Below are 19,537 nucleotides of genomic sequence, written 5' to 3'. Positions count from 1 at the left end.
TGAAGGTATCTGACTAAACACAGAGATTCTCGACTGGCTTTTAATAACTCTTGTAAAAATTTCTAGATAAGGAAGAGTGTCATTTAAACTAAAATATTTCATGTGCCAGGTTTAGGGAAAGGAAGTATGAGAGTCTTCTAATAAAACTATTAAGAGACCAAAAGGTGAGAAATCACTGTTCTAGAGGTACTATAAAAAAGCTACCAGCCTTGCTCAAAATATGAGTTGGATAGACATTTTGCAGTAAAACCTGTTAACTGCCCACCTGCTTTCAGCCTGGGTAGGTCCCCTCCATCCTATCCAGACTTAAACATAAAAATGGGAGGCTCCAACTACTGGATATTTGTGTACTCAAAAGTAGCTGGGGATATTTGGTTTCTTCACTTTGAAAAAGTTTACAATATCCCTCTGAGCTTCAAAAGTTCCTACCAGACATTCCAGGAAAAAGAAAAGTGAAGCAAGTCTTATTATTGTCATTAGTTGGCTTAAAGCTGGAATTGGAGACACCCTATGGGTCCTGAAAATGACAGGACTGCCAAAAGAGTGTTTACTACATTAATGCAGAGTCACACATAAATTCAGGCAGGATGACAAGGCAAGTATACAAGGGACACATTTTGTGGTTCATTAAAACCACCAGCAGATTTTCTTCTGACTTGACATAAATATTCTGTTTTATAGACTCATGTAGAGAAGAGAAATTGTTTAACATATTCCTTTTCCTCTCAATCTTATGATTTACACATAATTACACAGTTTTTAAATACCCAACATGCAAACTAAATCAGATAAGAGGGCTGAACAATTCAGACTAGAACAGACCAACAGAAATGTAAGAATAATGAGTAGTCTTACAAATCAATCAATGAGAAAACAGCTTAATAGAAAAAGCATTTACAATAAGAGGAATAATTTTACAGTAGTCTGGAAAACCCTACAAAATATGAAGTTTTGTTTTGGTGCTGGTGTTAGTGTTGTCATTTTGAAGCAGGCAACACTATACTTTTCATCTTTCATAATTCCTCTTTGGAATAAAAATTTAAAGCGCTTTGTGTTCTACCATGGCTACATACAATGTTTCAAAAAAAAAAAAAAAAAGGCAGAGGTGAAAGTGCTAGAGATCCATGGGGGCTGGGAGGGCTGTGATTATTCAGAAAGCTGATGTGAAACAGACCTGATCGGGCCTGAACCCTGTCAATAAGGTCTTGTTCTTCTCACCCAGGGCCCTTCTCAAACTTTCCAACCACACTGGAACATTCTGAACCAGCAGGGCACTCACTTCCTCCTGACTTCCTTGCCAGGTCTCTCAAGTGATAGGGCCTGGGCTGCACAATGAGTGGGAAATGGAGCAGAGCAAAGGCTCTTGGTCTCTGGCCTAGGCAGCCCAGCTGGCCTCCCCTTGTCCTCTTCCCAGGCCCCTGAGGGGACTCCACAGGGAGACACAGTATCTAAACAGGCAGGCGTCAGCCAAGCCAACAAGATCATTTTTTCTGCCTCCTCTAGAAGAACAGGGTTGTTGGAGAAGGCTTCAATCAGACTAATGACTGAAATGTCATGGCAACTGAGAACCTATGACCAACATTAAAAATTCTGATTCTTAATCCCCCAGAAAACAAGGAACTAAATGAACTAAATTTCCAACTCACTTGCTATGAACACAATTAATTTGGTACAAATTCCAGCCTGGGTTCAATCCTTGTTATAGAAAACTTTTTAATTGGAGAGACAATGTCCCATTTGTGACTCTTTTACATTTAATTTTGCACAAATTAAGGTAATTAAGGGTTTCCATTTTGTATTAAATGCTATACAGATCTGAGTAATCACCATGGCTATAACATTTTCAAGACACAAAAACATTTTCTATCTTATTCTTGCAAGAACTCAGCCTGGAAAGCAAGAGCCACTACATCTTAGGTAAATGAGGCATGTGAAGATAGCCATTTTGCCTAATATCACACTACAGAGGCAAAGCCAGGACTAGAATCCAAGTCTCATGTAATTTTGACCTAGAAAACAACCTTCTTCCTCACCCTTCTACACCTGGGATCTACGAAAACATGTCAAAACCTAACAAAATAATGAAAGACCATAATGGGTTTACTTTTAAATCAAATTAATTTAGTCATTTTCCATTACACAGTGCTTTATGGATTAATCAGTGCTTCTAGTTTTGATTAAGTAAACTAATTTTAGAACATTCCAGAGCTCAGAGGAAGGAGACCATACACAGCACCTGAGATTTCTCAGGTTTTGTTTGGGTGTATGCTCCACACAGGAAACAGTATAATGTTGTTTGAAGATGGATTGGCTGTGGATGTATTTACTGTTTGGTGCTCTAGATCCAAGGAGGCGGGGCCAATGACCAAGGACCAAAAGTGCCAGATTTAGGTGTGCCTGATGCCTATAGTCCCTATACTTGGGTATCTCTGGTTTTTTACCTTGCATGGAGTATTCAGAAATATTTTAGATAAACACCCATAAAAATAAAGAGTAATTGCAAAAATTAATCCAATCCTATCTTGTTTTTAAATTTTTTTTAATGTTTATTTTTGTGAGAGACAGAGAGACAGACAGAACATGAGTGGGGGGAAGGGCAGAAAGATGGAGACACAGAATCCAAAGCAGGCTCCAGGCTCTGAGCTGTCAGCACAGAGCCCAACTCAGGATTCCAAAGTTGGATGAGCCAAAGTCAGATGCTTAACCAGCTGAGCCACCCCGGCGCCTCTAATTCAATCCTATTTTGACTGTAGCATTAAAATTCCCTAAAATTTCACAACTATAAAAAGCTGAAGGAAGTAAAGAAAGCTAACCCCTTCTCCCAATGGCCACCGAAGGCTATATTAAGCACCGACTGATCCTCTAATCTAGCCCACATCCAAGCACGTATGTGCCAGGCAGTCTACCTTCCTACAGAGGAGACTAGCATTTCTCTTTTCTCTTCAAACATGGATGCACTTACAGCACAGAAGAACAAATGAAAAGGACACTTTCTTGTATGCAATTTGTGAAGCGGTTCCTCTGAACTGCATGCTAAATTATACTGTGTGTTTCTGCCTAAGAACCAATTGGCAGCTTCTTTGAACAGAATAAGTAGTACTGGGCTAAAGAATTCATGCCACTGACACATGAATTTCTTTGTTTAGACCATCTCAAGCATTAGGAAATAGAATATCCCTTCTGGAAGGAGAGAGAACACCAATTTATGCTGCCCTTTATGTTCTTTAATTCTACAAATTCTAATTATGCTAAAATAAGCATCTTTTCAGCTAATAGCAATTACAATATCAAAGTAATCTGTACCTCCCCATAAAAGAAATGCAAACAGCTCAATGATTAATGGAAGATGCAGTTTAGAATTAGAATAAAAACTTCCAATGGGAAGATTAGCCACATAATATGAAGAATGCAGAAGCAGAATATACTTGAAAAGTATTTTCACTTGGCTCATGTTTGTAACACAAATCACTGCATAAAATCTTTGTCAAACTCACAGAATTCAAAAGACCATAGGGATTAATTAATCCAACTCTCTCATTTTACAGGTCAGGAAATTGAGATTCAAAACAGTTAAATGTTTAATGTAGAGTCACACAGTACGGAAGTAGCAAAATCTACACGCAAAAAATAGAAAGAAAAAAAAAACAGTCTTCAACTCCCAGGCCTCAGAATTTTTCACTAAAAACTAATGCAAAAAAATGTAGGGGCACCTGGGTGGCTCAGTCAGTTAAGCATCCAACTCTTGATTTCAGCTCAGGTAATGACCTCATGGTCGTGAGATTGAACCCTGCTTCCGGCTCTGTGCTGACAGCGTGGAGTCGGTTTGGGATTCTCTCTCTCTCTCTCTCTCTCTCTCTCTCTGTCTTTCTGCCCCTCCTCCACTCACACCTGTGTGTGTGTGTGTGTGTGTGTGTGTGTGACAAAAAAATCTAAAAAGAAGAGAATGGACTAATGTCTACAGTTGAGAACCAAGTAAAATACACTAATGCACTTCCAAGTGAAGAACAAGAATACAGCCAACAATTATCAGTGGAGTGAAAACTAACTGAGTGGTAGACAGGAAACGAGGATATTATCAATATTTAAAACATAAGTAATTCCCAATTCCCATAGTATTTTATTTTTTTTTAAATGTTTATTTATTTATTTTTGAGAGAGAATACAAGCTGGGGAGGGGCAGAGAGAGAGAAAGAGAGAGAGATACAGAATCTTGGGCAGGCTCCCAGCTCTGAGGTGTCAGCTCAGAGCCTCATGTGGGGCTTGAACTCATGGACCGCGAAATCATAACCTGAGCCCAAGCCAACATGAGCTACCCAAGTAGTCTTTCAAAATTAACAATTATTTCCCCATAAAAGCCACTGCCACAGAAAAACAGACTTTCACTTTTTGTGATTTACTTCCTGTTAGAGAGGAGCACTGTAATCTAGAAACGCTATCAACAAACTCTGAACAATAAAAAATTTATTGTGCCCAGCAGCTAAGATATTCTTCCTGTAACCACCCATTCCCTCTATTTGCCAGGGAAAGAGCCCTTCAAACAGGTGTAAAGTGCTTGCACATACACCTCATACATATATATACATATACAGCAGCTCTGTTGCCAAACACAAGACTTTCCAGTAAACCATCATGAACTAGGATAAAAGCAACATTTTAAAAAGAAGCCAGATATCTCCAATAATCCTACATATGAATGTAATGTTAAGTCTTGTGTCCATGGTAAATTTTTTAAAAAAGATTTGCTGAAGAAAAAATATCACAAAGAAAAAAAATGACCTAAAAGGTTAATTTTACAAACATTTTTTTTCCAGTTTGACAGGTTAAAAATGATGTTTTTCTTTTCATTTTTTGGCTAGTCTTAAGACTGAAGAGTTTTTTGTTTGTGATCATATATACTATTTCTTCTAGGAACTATCTATTCTTATTTTTTCTATTTTTTATCCACTTTTCTAGTAGGCTGTATTTTGCCAATTGATTTGTTCTTGTTAGTATCTAGAACACACATAAAATTAATTTTCCTCTCTAATATAAGCTACTCAAAAAAGTATTTTGAGACAGATTAACTGATTTTCAGTGATAGAACTCCCATAATTAGCTGGTTTAAAATACATTTTCTTTTCAAATTGCAAATGATTGTTGCACGTTCTTGGTTTAATGACCAAAGAAGAATGCAAACACCAAAATATGAATTCCAGCTAAATTTGCGCAACCCAGCATTTGTAATATTGTTAACTTCAACATAGTAAAATAAATTTCTGTAATTAGACAAATGCTTTAAGGAAAATGGGATTAAAGGGTTAACAAAAGAAGGTAGAAAGGAAACAATTATTAATAAGGTATAGAAAGACAATTTTTAACTACATAATTAGAATTACAACACACACACACACACACACACACAGTCCCAGAAATGTTTTAAAAAGCCTCGAAAGGAAATATAAAGGCATTTTTTTAACAGCCTAAAGTGTTTTTGGGTGTACATAATACGTAGACACATCAAGAATGAGCCAAACTTTCATCTCTACATGAATATAAGTATGCCCAAAGAATACTGTATCCCACTGACTAGCTTTCCTTTTTTTAATGGGTAAGCTCCTTTAGTTTGAACCTCTGTGTTTTTCTCTCTCCCACTCTCCTATTCTTCACTAATGCTGAAGTTTTATCCTTCAGAGATTAAAAAAAAAAGTCTTCACATGACTTACTATTACTACAAATAATATTAATAACAATAGTAAGTGCTTATATACCACTTAGATAAGATATGCCAGACATGCACTAAATGTTTTACATTCATTAACTTTTAAATATTCACAATAACCCTATGTAGTTGGCACTATTATTATCCCCATTTTACAAATAAGCAAACTGAGGTGAGCTGAGACCAAGTAACCTGCCCAAGATGTCAGTAAACAGAAAAAGAATTTGAAATATATATGTAATCTACACACAAACACACACACACACACACACACACACACACACACACATATATGTAATGAATTATTTATGACAATTTGTTTCACTAACAGGATCAATTACCCCATAATGATGGACAGATGTTTTAAAATAAAATTTGGTCACTAAACAATTTATTAACAATATGAACTGTCCCAGATTAGTGAATATCAAACATCCACTTGGGCCATAGGTGTTATGGAACAAAGGACAGGAAGGAAATAAGAGATTTAGTCCATGCCCTATTGCTCTGAGAAGTATCTGGGAAGCCAGGCATTTCCTGGCCTAGATAGGATTATGCTCCAACACTGGCTCAGACCTCCACATTTCACATACATCAGCAAACACACACGTGGACAGACTGAGAACAGTAACCAGGTAACCTGTGCAGCTAATCAAAATGTTCTGCTATCAGTGAACACCAGTAGATGCATGAGTCATAGACAGAGGGTGGCAAGGCTGTACAGATAAAAGAAAAGCTATGAAATAATACCATATTGACCTCTTCTATACTGGATGGCAGACTTCCCTGGAGAAATAAATCATCACACTTGAGCATGAAATCAAGGTGGGGGGGGGGAGGAAATACAAGAAACATATCCCTGTCAAAATCCTTTTAAATATCTACCTAACGGGCCATTCAGTGCTGGTGTGAATTAACTCCTTTCAAGTTTAGAACAATATACTAACTGAAAGTTTTTATAACTCAGCGTTCCAAATACATTGATAAAGATTTGGACAGATCTGTAGGGAAGTTAATAATAAATCACCAGTAAACTTCATGTTTAAATAATAACTTCTTTGTAGTAAATATATATATACAGATTTTGAAAACAGAGTTCCTCTCTTTCCTTTTCCCTTTCTCATTATCTCTCAAAGTGACATTCTATACAATTAAAGCCTGTTTCTTTGCAAAGTATACGCTTATGTAGTTCTATTCATCCAAGTGATTTATACAGGAAAGGATTTTTTACAGGTACTCAAAACTAAAACAGTGCTATACTTTGTCCAGTGTTCAAGTCCATGCTTAATGAAAAACTTTAAATTTCTTTGTACTGAAAAGAGAAGAATTATGAAATTTTAGTATTTACCTGATTTATTAACACTTCCTTATACATTTCTTTTTATAATTTGTGTCCTGGCTAAGGGAGGAAGACGAAACAAATGTCCTTTTGTTTACAGCTTTAAAAAGGTCATAAATAACAAAAGAATACACATATATTGATGTCTCTATCTTTCCCTATCTTACTGCAAATTCATTTAACAGGTTGTTACTAAAATGTCACTGTTGGTAACAAGCAGAGTTTAACTATTTACAAATGTTCTTTTAACCTAATTTCTTTCAGGGTTAAGTTATTGGCACAATCTAGTTAAGACTGTTTCTAAAATATATACTATGACAGAAATGTCACTTATAGGCTCCCTGATGCATTTCAGATCTGCTCTGCGACCATGGAATATCCATCACCCTGGAGATATTGTAAATCACTGAAGAAAGATACAAAATATGAACTGTGATTTACTGTGATTTACATAACTTGAAATCACTGAAACAGATAAAATTCAAGCATATGTACACAAGTATAAATGGAGAAATTTGTAAGCATCTACCCCGAAAGCTGCATATCATAAAACTAATAAAGCCAACTAACTTTAAGAGGCAGAGGACAAAGAACAAAGTATTGTAGGAATGACCGTAAATCACAGAGGTCCTACCATGAACAATGTTGATTCCCCTGGATTGTCCGGTCTGTGGGTAGGTTCAGTCCATTCAGTTTGTGGCTAGGAAATCTCTCCATTTACTTGTTAAATTGTGCTAATATTGTGCTTTGGGTTCTACCACCCAAAGAAGTTATTAAAAACCATTTGGGGGGGGAGGGGGAATCACATATTTAAAAATATGTGCCTCCACTGTGCTTGCAACTCTCTCTCCAGTGTCACTGCCTTTTAGGCTACACAATCTAGGTGTGTTTCTAGATATTTCAGCCCTAACATAGAAACAGAGGGGATAAGGGGCACCTGGGTGGCACAATTAGTTATGCGTCTGACTTTGGCTCAGATCATGATCTCACAGTTTGTGGGTTCGAGCCCCACATTGGGCTCTGTGCTGACAGCTTGGAGGCTGGAGTCTGCTTCCTATTCTGTATCTCCCTCTATCTCTGCCCCTTTCCTGCTCGCACTCTCCTTCTGTCTCTCAAAAATAATAAATAAATAAATGTTCGAAATAAATTTAAAAAAAAAACAGAGGGATAAAAGGAACTCTTTGTGAGATACTGAGATGACAGTTTGAATTTCTTCAGCACTTACGCTTTAAGTCGTTTTTATCCTGTCGTTTTGCTTTCTCTTACTAACAGCAGTGGAGCTTAGTTCTTATTCAACCCTACAATTTTAAAAAAAATTTTTTTTCAACGTTTATTTATTCTTGGGACAGAGAGAAACAGAGCATGAACGGGGGAGGGGCAGAGAGAGAGGGAGACACAGAATCGGAAACAGGCTCCAGGCTCCGAGCCATCAGCCCAGAGCCTGACGCGGGGCTCGAACTCACGGACCGCGAGATCGTGACCTGGCTGAAGTCGGACGCTTAACCGACTGCGCCACCCAGGCGCCCCTCAACCCTACAATTTTTAAAATCTTGACTTAATACGACAAAAAACATTATCAACATTGCACTCGAATGAAGACCAGAGTTTTGTAAGGGCACACAGGGGCAAGAGTACGAGGAGGAGTGGAAATTCTCTAGGTGAAAATCAACTCCCCACCTTGCTTACAGCAGCACCAAACTCCAACTTCCCAACATTTCCAGAGTCTTAGACTGAAAACCAGGTGTCTCTAGTTCAGTCTTACCTGATCAGATGCACCTTTTGGTCTAATCTTATAATACTTAAATGTCTAACTATTGATTTGTTTCCCAGCTAGTCTCTCACCTAATGTTTATGACTTTGGGGGTATCTGACTATATTTTATAGATTTAGGTTGTACATTTGAAACAATTGAGAGGCTTTTTTTGTACCACAACTCTATGCTTAAAAATCCCATAAGCGATCACGTTTTAATTGATGTGGTTAACTCAACCTTATGTTGTGTTATGTTTTTCAAGATATTTATTATTATTTCTATCAAAATAATAATAATGTATATTTCTAGGATTCCTATGGTTGCTAAGCACTCTAAGACATTTTCCCCATTTATATCTCTCACACCATCCTAGTAATGCAACTGATATTATCCCCCCCTTTTTCCTGATTAGAAAACTGAGGTTCAGAAAGCTTAAATCCCAGGGTACCTGGGTGGCTCAGCTGGTTAAGCATCCAACTCTTGATTTCTGCTCAAGTCATGATCTCGTGGTTCATGGGACTGTGCCCTATGTCAGGCGTTGCTTGGGATTCTCTCTCTCTCTCTCTCTCTCTGTGCCTTCCCCCACCTCTCTCTCTTTCTCTCAATAAATAAACATTAAAAAAAAATAAAGCTTAAATCCCTTGTTCAAGGTCACAGAGCTAGTTAGAGAACATGGCAGAATATGAAGCCAATTTGTCTAATCCTAACTACAGTGTTATTTCCTGAATAATTCTACTTCAATCAAAATAAAAGTGTTTCAACAAAAACAAGATTCTAATAATGTCAGTTTTTTAAAGGTTTTCAATGTGTATAAAAAATATATAAAAACTCAAAGCTTACTGAAATACAATTTTCTTTTTTTTTTTTTTTTAATTTTTTTTTTCAACGTTTATTTATTTTGGGGACAGAGAGAGACGGAGCATGAACGGGGGAGGGGCAGAGAGAGAGGGAGACACAGAATCGGAAACAGGCTCCAGGCTCCGAGCCGTCAGCCCAGAGCCTGACGCGGGGCTCGAACTCACGGACCGCGAGATCGTGACCTGGCTGAAGTCGGACGCTTAACCGACTGCGCCACCCAGGCGCCCCTGAAATACAATTTTCAAAGTAAGTACCAATTACTTTTGCAATAATCCATGATTATGAATGTTTAAATAACTCCCTTTCAAGTATACTAAACAAAATACTCGTGTGTGTATGTGTGTGTGTGTGTGTGTGTGTGTGTGTGTGTGTGTGATTGTATGCATGCACATGTTCACAGACTCAAAGAGATTTCTATGCCATTATCCTGAAGATGAAAAAAAAAAAAAAAACCCACAGGTCCATACATGGAATATTAAAAGCAGATCCTGGGGCAATCAATCCACTGTCCTTTAAAAAAGGACTACACGATATGACATGGCAAATAAAAATAAGGATAAGATGGGGCACCTGGGTGGCTCAGTCAGTTAGGTATCAGAGTCTTGATTTCAGCTCAGGTCATGATCTCATGGTTCATGAGATTGAGCCCCATGTAGGGCTCTGTGTGCTGACAGCACAGAGCCTGCTTGGGATTCTCTCTCTCCCTCTTTTACTGCCCCTCCCCTGCTCATGCTGTGCTCTCTTGCTCTCTCTCTCTCTCTCAAAATAAATATATAAACCTAAAAAAAAGAAGGATAAGATATATTTCTTACCCCTAAGGAATTTATAATCTAGTGAGAGGACAAGGAATCAATACAACAACAACAATATATCATCATCATCATATTAGCGATCATATTAATGCTAACATTCATTCACTGTATACCTATGATGGGTTAGCAGCAATATATTCTGAGCCATATGTGTAACTTTAAATTTTCTAGTAGCCAAATTTTAAAAAGTTAAAAATAGGCAAAACTTAATTTTAAAAAATTTATTTAACCCAATATATCCAGAATGTTATATCAATACATTAAGAGAAAATTATTGAGATGTTATACATTCTTTTTTGTATTAAATTTTTCAAAATCTGTTATTTGACACAACACATCTCAATTCAAACTTAAATTTTCTTCAGAAGCACTTGATCTGTATCTAGATTTCATAAAATTGAACAACTGGTCATATCAAATCTTCTGAAAATTTAATACCAAAAAAAAATAATTTCCCTTTAATAACCATTATATACACTGGTACAACTGATTCAGTTTGTTTTGTTTTGTTTTGCTTTGTTTTAAGAAAAACTGATTTGACTTTGGAGCAAAAGGCTATCAGTTTAAAATCCGTATCTGTTCAAGTTAACTCAGTCTTAAGTATTAACACTGAATCCAAATGAGTATTTGCATACATCAGAAAGCAACTCTCATAGTGTTCTTCCAATTTTCTTTCTGGTTTTTATAGCCAGTTTATGTAATCCTATTAAGAGTTTAAATCTTCTACATATTGATTCATGTTAGAAAAACGTAAAACTTCATTATTTATTTGTATTATAAAGATTTTCAATTTCAACATGAATTCTCACACCTCCCTAGCTAGGTCAAAAATAAACTTTTCCTTTCCTTACAGCTTCAAATTTAACTCATTCATAAGCAGTGTGGTAAAACTGAGAAAACATAAATCACACTGCCATATTTTCTTTATAATTATCTGGCAAGCATCCCTTTCATTTCAAGAAAGAAAAGAAAATCTTATATTGGAGTAAATATTACAGCAATCTTTGTAAAACTCATTCATGACTCCACCAATGAAGGCTGGCCAAGAGCGCAAGATCACAACCTTGTCTGTTATTTCCTTCAACAGGTCTATGAACTGGCAATGATTCATATATTTGAATGTATAGATTGAAAAATTTTAACCAGTTATCTATGACACATTTTAAGTTTATTTATTTATTTTTGAGAGAGACAGAAAGAGACCACAAGCTGGGGAGGGACAGAGAGCAAGGGGGAGAGAGAGAGAGAATCCCAGGCAGCCTCCATGCTGTCAGCACAGAGCCCCACGTGGGGCTCATTCTCACCAATTGTGAGACCATGACCTGAGCCAAAATCAAGAGTTGAACCTTTAACCAACTGAGCCACCCAGGTGCCCCTATGACACTTTTTAGAGTCTGCTTCAGAATATAGTGAAAAGAAGCAATAAAAGAAATATCAGTCTCTTATTTTAAAATTCATAAATGCAGATATTTCACCTAACATAGCTGAAGTGATAGAAACCTGTTGTAATAGAAATTAATTTTTTTATATCCATCTGAAATTCTTCTCTGACATAGAGAACATTCAAAAATATCTATGCTACAAATTTGGTATTTCTCACTATAAATTTATATCATTTCTTTGTAAATTTTTAAATCCTTTGAGAAAAAGGATATCTAAAGTAGTAACTAGGCAGTGACCCTGCAACTTGTTGAAAGATAAAGAAAAGCACTTGAAATTTTTCAAATTTCAAATAAACTAATCTTTGATAGTTAGAAAGACCTTGTATTCTATAGGCAACTGGTGATTTAATTGAGTATCTTTAAAATTGTGTATATACATTGTTGTATTTTCTCATAATTTTCTAATAAAACTTCAGTAACAAATAACTTATTTTCCCACCTCTCCAACTAAAATTGTTTTCCTCTTTTGTGCATTAATCTAAGCCATTTTAGATGGCTGAAGTGACAAGCGCTCATCCTACCAAAATTTTAAATGTACTGGATATTTAATTCAGATTTCAGGCAACTAAATGCATTAATTCTTTTTTGATCATCATTGAGAGGAAACTTCTAATCAAATCTTAATCTCTTAATATTACCCAGTTTATTTTCCTTAAATTTTTTAACACAACAGTTTTTCTGTTTTGCTCTGGCAGAGCAAATTGCAAATTAATCACAGAATTTCCAGTCTCTTTATGTCTTCATTGCTCTGAAGACATAGTTTCTATGTCTGCACTCAATTCTGCAGCAGTAAATGCCTTTGATTTGAATTCTAAAATTGGTTTATACTATTTTAATTGGAAAAATTACATTTTAATTAAAATTATAAACATTTCAATTTAATTACCAATGATGAGGTACATGTATCACTAAGTCCTGCTGTCTGAATAAAATACTCAAATAAATGCAATACAATGTTAGATAGAACACAGAAAAAAAAATCATTCCAAGTGAATAAATTAGGTGACATCAACAAAATCAGTGGTGTGTTTAAGTGTGAAATACACCAGTTAAACTGAAATGTAATCCTAACCAAAACAAGAGAGTTGTGTTTAACAAAAATTTATTTTATATTGCTTCCATTTAAAAAATTCATTTCCTCAGTTCTATTATCCACATCCTAATTGTTCAATAGCCACATATGGCTTATGGCTACAATTTTGGACAGTGTAGTGATAAGCTGTGTTTTCAGCAGTTTACATTTATTAACTTATGTAATTCCCAAAACAACACTTTAAAGCATTTACTCTAATTATCCCCCATTACAGACAATGAAACTTAGGCAGAAGCAATTAAGTAACTTACCCAAAATCATACAGCTATTAACCGGGGAAGGGAGGCTGGGATTTAGACCCAGACAGTCTGACTCCAGAGATTCTTGCCCACTATCCCACACTGTTCAAAGTTCAACAAAGGCACAGAGTTTAATGAGAGATGACACAAGAGTGCAAGGTGTTTTAAAAATATAAACCAAACTACTTAGCAATTAGAAGTAGGGAGCAAAGACAGATAGGAAGGCATTGTGAAAAGGAGAAAAGGTGAGCTTCAAGATAAATATTTGATGAAAAGGAAAACCAATTTGGCATAAGAAGGAGTGGCTAAGAAGTGTGTCCTAACTGGATAAAAGATGATCAACTGTGGTAGGTAAATAATGGCCCCCCAAAGCATAGCCCCATCCTAATGACTGCATTGTATGAATGTTGTTATCTTATATCAAAACAGTCTTTGCAAATGTGATCAAGATCTTGAAATGTGGAGATTATTTTGGATAGCCCCAAATCCAGTTGCAAGCATCCCTCTAAGAGGGAAGCACAGAGAGATTTCACAGACAGAAGATGAGGAGGCCGTGTGACCACAGAAACAGACCGAAGTGATGCAGCCACAAGTCAAGGAATGCTAGCAGCCGCCAGAAGCCAGAAGAGCAAGGAATTGATTCTCTTCTAAAACCTCAATAGGGAGCATAGCCCTACCCACAGCTAATTTTGGATTTCTGGCCTCCAAAACTGTGAGAGGATAAATCTGTTGTTTTACGCCACCCAGTCTGCAATTTGCTGCAGCAGCCCTAGGAAGTTACTTCAGGACTTCTCAAAACCTTCAGCAAATGTACCTTGTGAATGAGCAAGAGGGGAAACTTGGAAGCGGTGTTTCCCAATTTTTTAATGACAGAATCCCTACTGCCTCTGAGGGAGGGATGGTGGTGAAAGAGAGAGATCCTGTTCACCTCTGGCAAGCCCAGTGTTCTACTAACAAGGTCTAGGAAATGCTGACCCAAAACACATTCTGGAAGGGATGTAATTTAGCCAAGTTAAGTCTGAACTATATTCAAACAACAATACAAAAAAATTAAAGGTTTTTGAGAAATTTTATAAAAAGCCAACTCTTAAGGGTGAGGAAATCTAGCACATTATGAAGCTGGGTTCCAGGTGACTTCCAAGTGGTAGAATTCATGGCTTTGGGGGACAGAACATGTAACCAGTTGAGCTAACCATCTCAGTTTACAATACAGTAACTTTTATTGCACTCTACTCTGATGAATCCACCACCTCTAGGAATTGTTCCAAGTCTTATGAGGGACAATGACCAACTCCAGTAGCTTCAGAAGGTGATAAATGAGAATGGCATTAAAGAACAAAAGAACAGAGAATAATAACAATCAAAGGGGGAAGGAAAATAGTGGTAACTTCTGGTAACTAAAGGGCTAAAATAAAACTACGAAGGGGTCAGTAAAAGCCAAAAATTAAATACTCAAGGAGAGTAGGATCAGGCAAGTTCCTGATTGATTTGTATATTCTTGCAGAGATTAGACAGCTAGTTATTATACTGCTGTAGGAGAAAATCCACAAGGGTAGGAAGTTGGTCCACAAAACCAATAAGGTTCCTTCAACTCTAAGAGTCTATGCCCCAAATTGGCCACAGACCTTTTTGTCCTATCCACATGCAATGTCCATCCACATAGAATAAATAACTGAATAGAAAAAATACTGCGTTGGGACGCCTAGGTGGCTCAGTTAGTTGAGTGTCCGACTCTTGATTTTGGCTCAGGTCATCATCCCAAGGTCATGGGATCGAGCCCCACATCGAGCTTAAGATTCTCTCTCTCTCTCTCCCTCTGCCCCTCTCCCCTGTTTGCGCTCTCTCTCTCTCTCCCTCCCTCCCTCCCTCTCTCTCTCAAAAATTTAAAAAATATGTTGTGTTAAGCTTGGGGTAAAATTCAAAATATTTCATAATCTATTGTAGTGTATGCACTAACCCACCAAAATGCTTGCCAGCTTATGTACCTAACAGGTGGGTATTCACCAGATGAATTTCAGTCTTCATAAAACTGTTGACAGTGACCTACAGTTGAACATGGATTTTGAGCAAGCAGGAATATAGAGGTTAGAGGGAAAAATTAACACCACTTAAAACCTGTTTATTTGAATTGACAATAGGTCCCTAAGCTTAGGAAACCACAGGATGGAAGGGAAGGATGACCAGGTAGGTTGGAAACCACTCTCTATATACCGGACATCTGACCACAAACTGCTAGCAGCTGCACTCATGGCCCAGCAGCCACACACTTGGCACCACAGCCTCTAAAGTGTCCTCTTGGCACCTTCTGCAAACACTACTTACATGCCAGGAAGTCTGGGTTTAGTTTTGGTTCCATTCTCTGTCTCTGTCTCCCTCTCCCTTCTTTTCCCCTACCCCCCCACCCAGCATAAATGTGGGTCCCACTGGTTTCAGGCTAATAACATCCACTCAGCAGCAACTGTCTAATAGGTACACACCCAACAATGGGCACTTGTATTTTCTTATGAGGTGGAAGTAAATTATGGCACTTGAACAAAGACCTTATTATCTAAATTTTACTGCATGTTTACTACAAGCCAGTTTCAATTTTATGTTTTCATCTCTAGGCTCTAAGACAAAGGAGAGAGAAAGTTCATTTTCATATTTGAAGTAGTTATTTTCTAAACATATAACAATATCAGGCTAAAAATAGGACCTTTTGCAGGCTGAATGGTGTCCCCCTAAAAATTCACATATGAAAGTCCTAAACCCCCACGAGTTCAAAATGTGACCTTATTTGGAAAAAAAGTCATTGCAGATGAAATTAGTTAAGATGAGGTCACACCAGAGTAGGGTGGGCCCTAATCTGACAGTGTTCTTATAAAAAGGAGAATCTTGGACGGAGATGCACACAAGGAAAACATCATGCGAAAATGAAGGCAGAGGACTGGGGTGATGCTTACACAAACCAATGGATGCCACATATGTCAAGAAACAATCAAAAGTAAAGGGAAAGGCCTGAACCAGATTCTCCCTCATACCCTCAGAAGGAACCAACCTTGCTGACACCTTGATCTTGGACTGCCAACTTCCAGAACTGCCAGAGAATAAACGTCTGTTGTTTAAATCATTCCACCTATGGTACTTTGTTAAAACAGCCCTAGGAAACCAATACAGGACTCAAAAGTATTAAGGAGTGCAAACCAAAGGTCATGCAGGGCCAGGGGGAAATGGTCAGAGGAAAGTTTCTGCTCTTTGCACTTCTAGTTGACTGTCAGGAACTATGAGGTTCAAAGCCAAGCCAGTCCTCCCTCCAGTGTGCTGCCCACCAGCCACACTGGCCTTCCTTGGGCTCCATAAGCTGTACTTCCTGAGCTTCACACAGGCTGCTCCCTCTTCCTCAACTCTCCTGACTACCCTGCCCCCACTGTCCACTTATTAGGACTCCCATAATCGTAGATGTCGGTTCAACCATTGTTTCTTCAGAAAATTCTTCCTGCTATGTTCCACCCTGACTGAATCAGATCTCCTACCTGTCAGAAACACTCAAAGCACACAGTTCTTTGTTTCATATCTCATCATAGGTCAGTGACAATGGGTTATGTGCCTTCCCCACTGGACTGCAGGATCCATGAGGACAGGACCACAATCACTTTGCTCATCATGACCCAGAACACTGATAGGTAGTTGGCACACAACACCTATCCGCTCAATAAAGTAAAATTCAATGCGCTTGAGTTTCTAATCTCACAGGTCTTCATCTCAAGCAGACATACCAATGCCCTGTCTACAACTTCTATATCAAAAGCTGTCTTATCAATTAGCTTGGACTCACATCCCACACTGCCAATGGAGATGCACTACGGGCTCTACTTCCTCAGCACTGCGTGAGCTCTCCCCCAGGATGCCTCTCAGGTTCTCAGCTGCCATCCACTTCTCCCAACACATGGGGCACTGCCTTGATCCTCCCACCCCCAATACCTAAGCCATCACACACCCAGCACACCACGGTAAATGGGCTGTGCTACTCCTACAATTCAACTACTTTCCAATGAAACTTAAGCAGAAATCCAATACATAAAAGCACAAAACTATACACTAAACTATCTGGTTTCAAGGTCAGGAGCTCTGTGGAGATGTGGAAGAGGAAAGAGTCCCTCCCATACACTTTGTCTCCCACTCCTCTTTGTGTCACACCCTTTACCTCCATCCTACCTTGAGGCACCTCAAGGCAGCCACAGGCTCTTCAAAACACAGTTTAGAAACCACCAGCCCTTCTGATTAAACTTAAAGTTTCTAATTAAGAAGCTCCAGTAAAGCTCTCAATGAACTATCACTTCCATTCCCAAAAGTCTAACCAAATAAAAGTACACACTTTTAATGTGGGCATTTCATATCCTGGCTCTAATCCTCCTTGCATTATGTATTTTTTCATTCATTGATTCACTCATTCATTCATTCATGTGTCAAGTATTTATTGATGTTCTAGAAGGAGGGTTACAGAGATGATCTTTGCCCTTCAAGAGATGAAAATATGGTAGATGAGAGAGCTGTGTCTATCAAAACATGTAATAATAATAACAGTAATAATAAAAATAATGGGCAATATTTATCATGGGGCAGAACTGGTAGAAATATTCTGTAAGCATTAGCCTTCTGAATAACACTAAAGGTAGGGTCTATTACCCCAATTTTAGGAATGAGGAAACAGGGTTCTTAAGAAGATAAAGTTAGGTCGTATAGCTAGAAAGAAGCAAAGTATAAATTAAAATCAGATGTTTTGGGGCACCTGCGTGGCTCAGTCGGTTAAGCATCTAACTTCGGCTCAGGTCATGATCTCGTGGTTCATGAGTTCAAGCCCTGTGCCAGGCTCTGTGCTGACAGCTCAGAGCCTGGATCCTGCTTCGGATTCTGTGTCTCCCTCTCTCTCTACCCCTCCCCCACTTGCTCGCTGTCTCTCTCTCTCTCTCTCAAAAATAAACATTAAGGAAAATGTTTTTTAAAAAAAATCAGATGTTTTGACTATATTGAAAAGATATCTGCACCCCCATGTCCATAGCAACATTATTTATAACAGCCATGATATGGAAACAACCTAAGTGTCCCCTGACAGATGAATGGGTAAAAAAGTTGATACATACATACACACACACACACACACACACACATATGTGTGTGTGTGTGTATATATATATATATATATATATGAATATTATTCAACCATAGAGAGGAGGAAACCCTGCCATTTGTGACAACACAAATGGACTTTGAGAGTATTGTGCTAAGTGAAATTAATCAAACAGAAAGGTACATATTGTATGATCTCAGTTATCTGTGAAATCTTAAAAAAAAAAAAAAACTTCATTATGAAAGAAATCAAATTTGTGGTTACCAGAGGCAGGCGTTAGGGGATTGGACAATGTTGGTCAAAAGGTTCAATTATAAGAGAAATAAGTACTAGGCACATAATGTACAACATAGTGACTACAGTTAATATAGTTAATACTGCCATATGGTATATATGGAAGTTCTTAAGAAAGTAAATTCTAAGACTTCTCATACCAAGCGCAAAAAACATTTTTGTGTGTTTGTGTATGTATATATATTATATCTCAATAAAATGGGGGAAAATATGTTTTGTAACCTTTCATGTGATGGTCAGTAGATACAACCACAGGAAAGGCTCAGGAAAAAAGTTTATTATATTCACAAGTCCTAGAAACAAGAAGGCACAGCATACCACATAAAGCCATAATGGAGAAACCTCAGGGTAGTCAAGAGGCAGAAAGCAAAAGCAAGGGAAAAGCCAAGGTCAGAGCCTTTATCAGGGTCTCCCAGGGAAAGGCAAGACAGGAGGACAGGGCAGTTTCACTTTGGTAGTCTGAATAATTTTGACAGGCTTTAACTATCGGAGTGGCCCCCAGATGCCTGACACCTAGCCCCAGGATGAGGCAGAAGGAAGAAGAATATTGTATCCTGGAGTGTAAGGGCCCAGACAGAGGACGTGTGGCTCTAGATTGGTTAGTTTGGTATCAAAGACATGCTTCCAGCTGAGGCCTTTGCTATCTCTATTGGCTGGCCCCAGGAGGGGCAGCTAGCTATACCCTAGCCAGAAAGATTTTTAAGGTACTGAAACATCAGAACGTACAGAAAATTTTAAATATGAACAATACACCAAATTATGTGACTTCAAATCTTCCAACTCCTGTGTCTGCTGCGTCCTCAATATGGCAATTATGTGACACTAGGACCAGAGACAAAGTACAGGCCCTAGAAAGAAACATGATGACATACAGAAAAGGTTAGGAAAAGATCCACAGAGAA

The 19,537-nt window shown here is 37.9% G+C and overlaps 1 protein-coding gene across 1 annotated transcript in view; it reads right to left on the bottom strand.

Annotated features, from left to right (window-relative positions):
- The window catches only part of GMDS (GDP-mannose 4,6-dehydratase), a 636,799-nt gene that overhangs the window by 485,896 nt on the left and 131,366 nt on the right, over nt 1-19,537 (bottom strand). The gene's annotated exons all lie outside the window — the stretch shown is intronic.

The sequence above is a fragment of the Lynx canadensis genome, chromosome B2 (assembly GCF_007474595.2).
Source record: "Lynx canadensis isolate LIC74 chromosome B2, mLynCan4.pri.v2, whole genome shotgun sequence".
Lineage (NCBI taxonomy): Eukaryota > Metazoa > Chordata > Mammalia > Carnivora > Felidae > Lynx > Lynx canadensis.
This window is presented reverse-complemented; position numbering and strand designations above follow the sequence as displayed.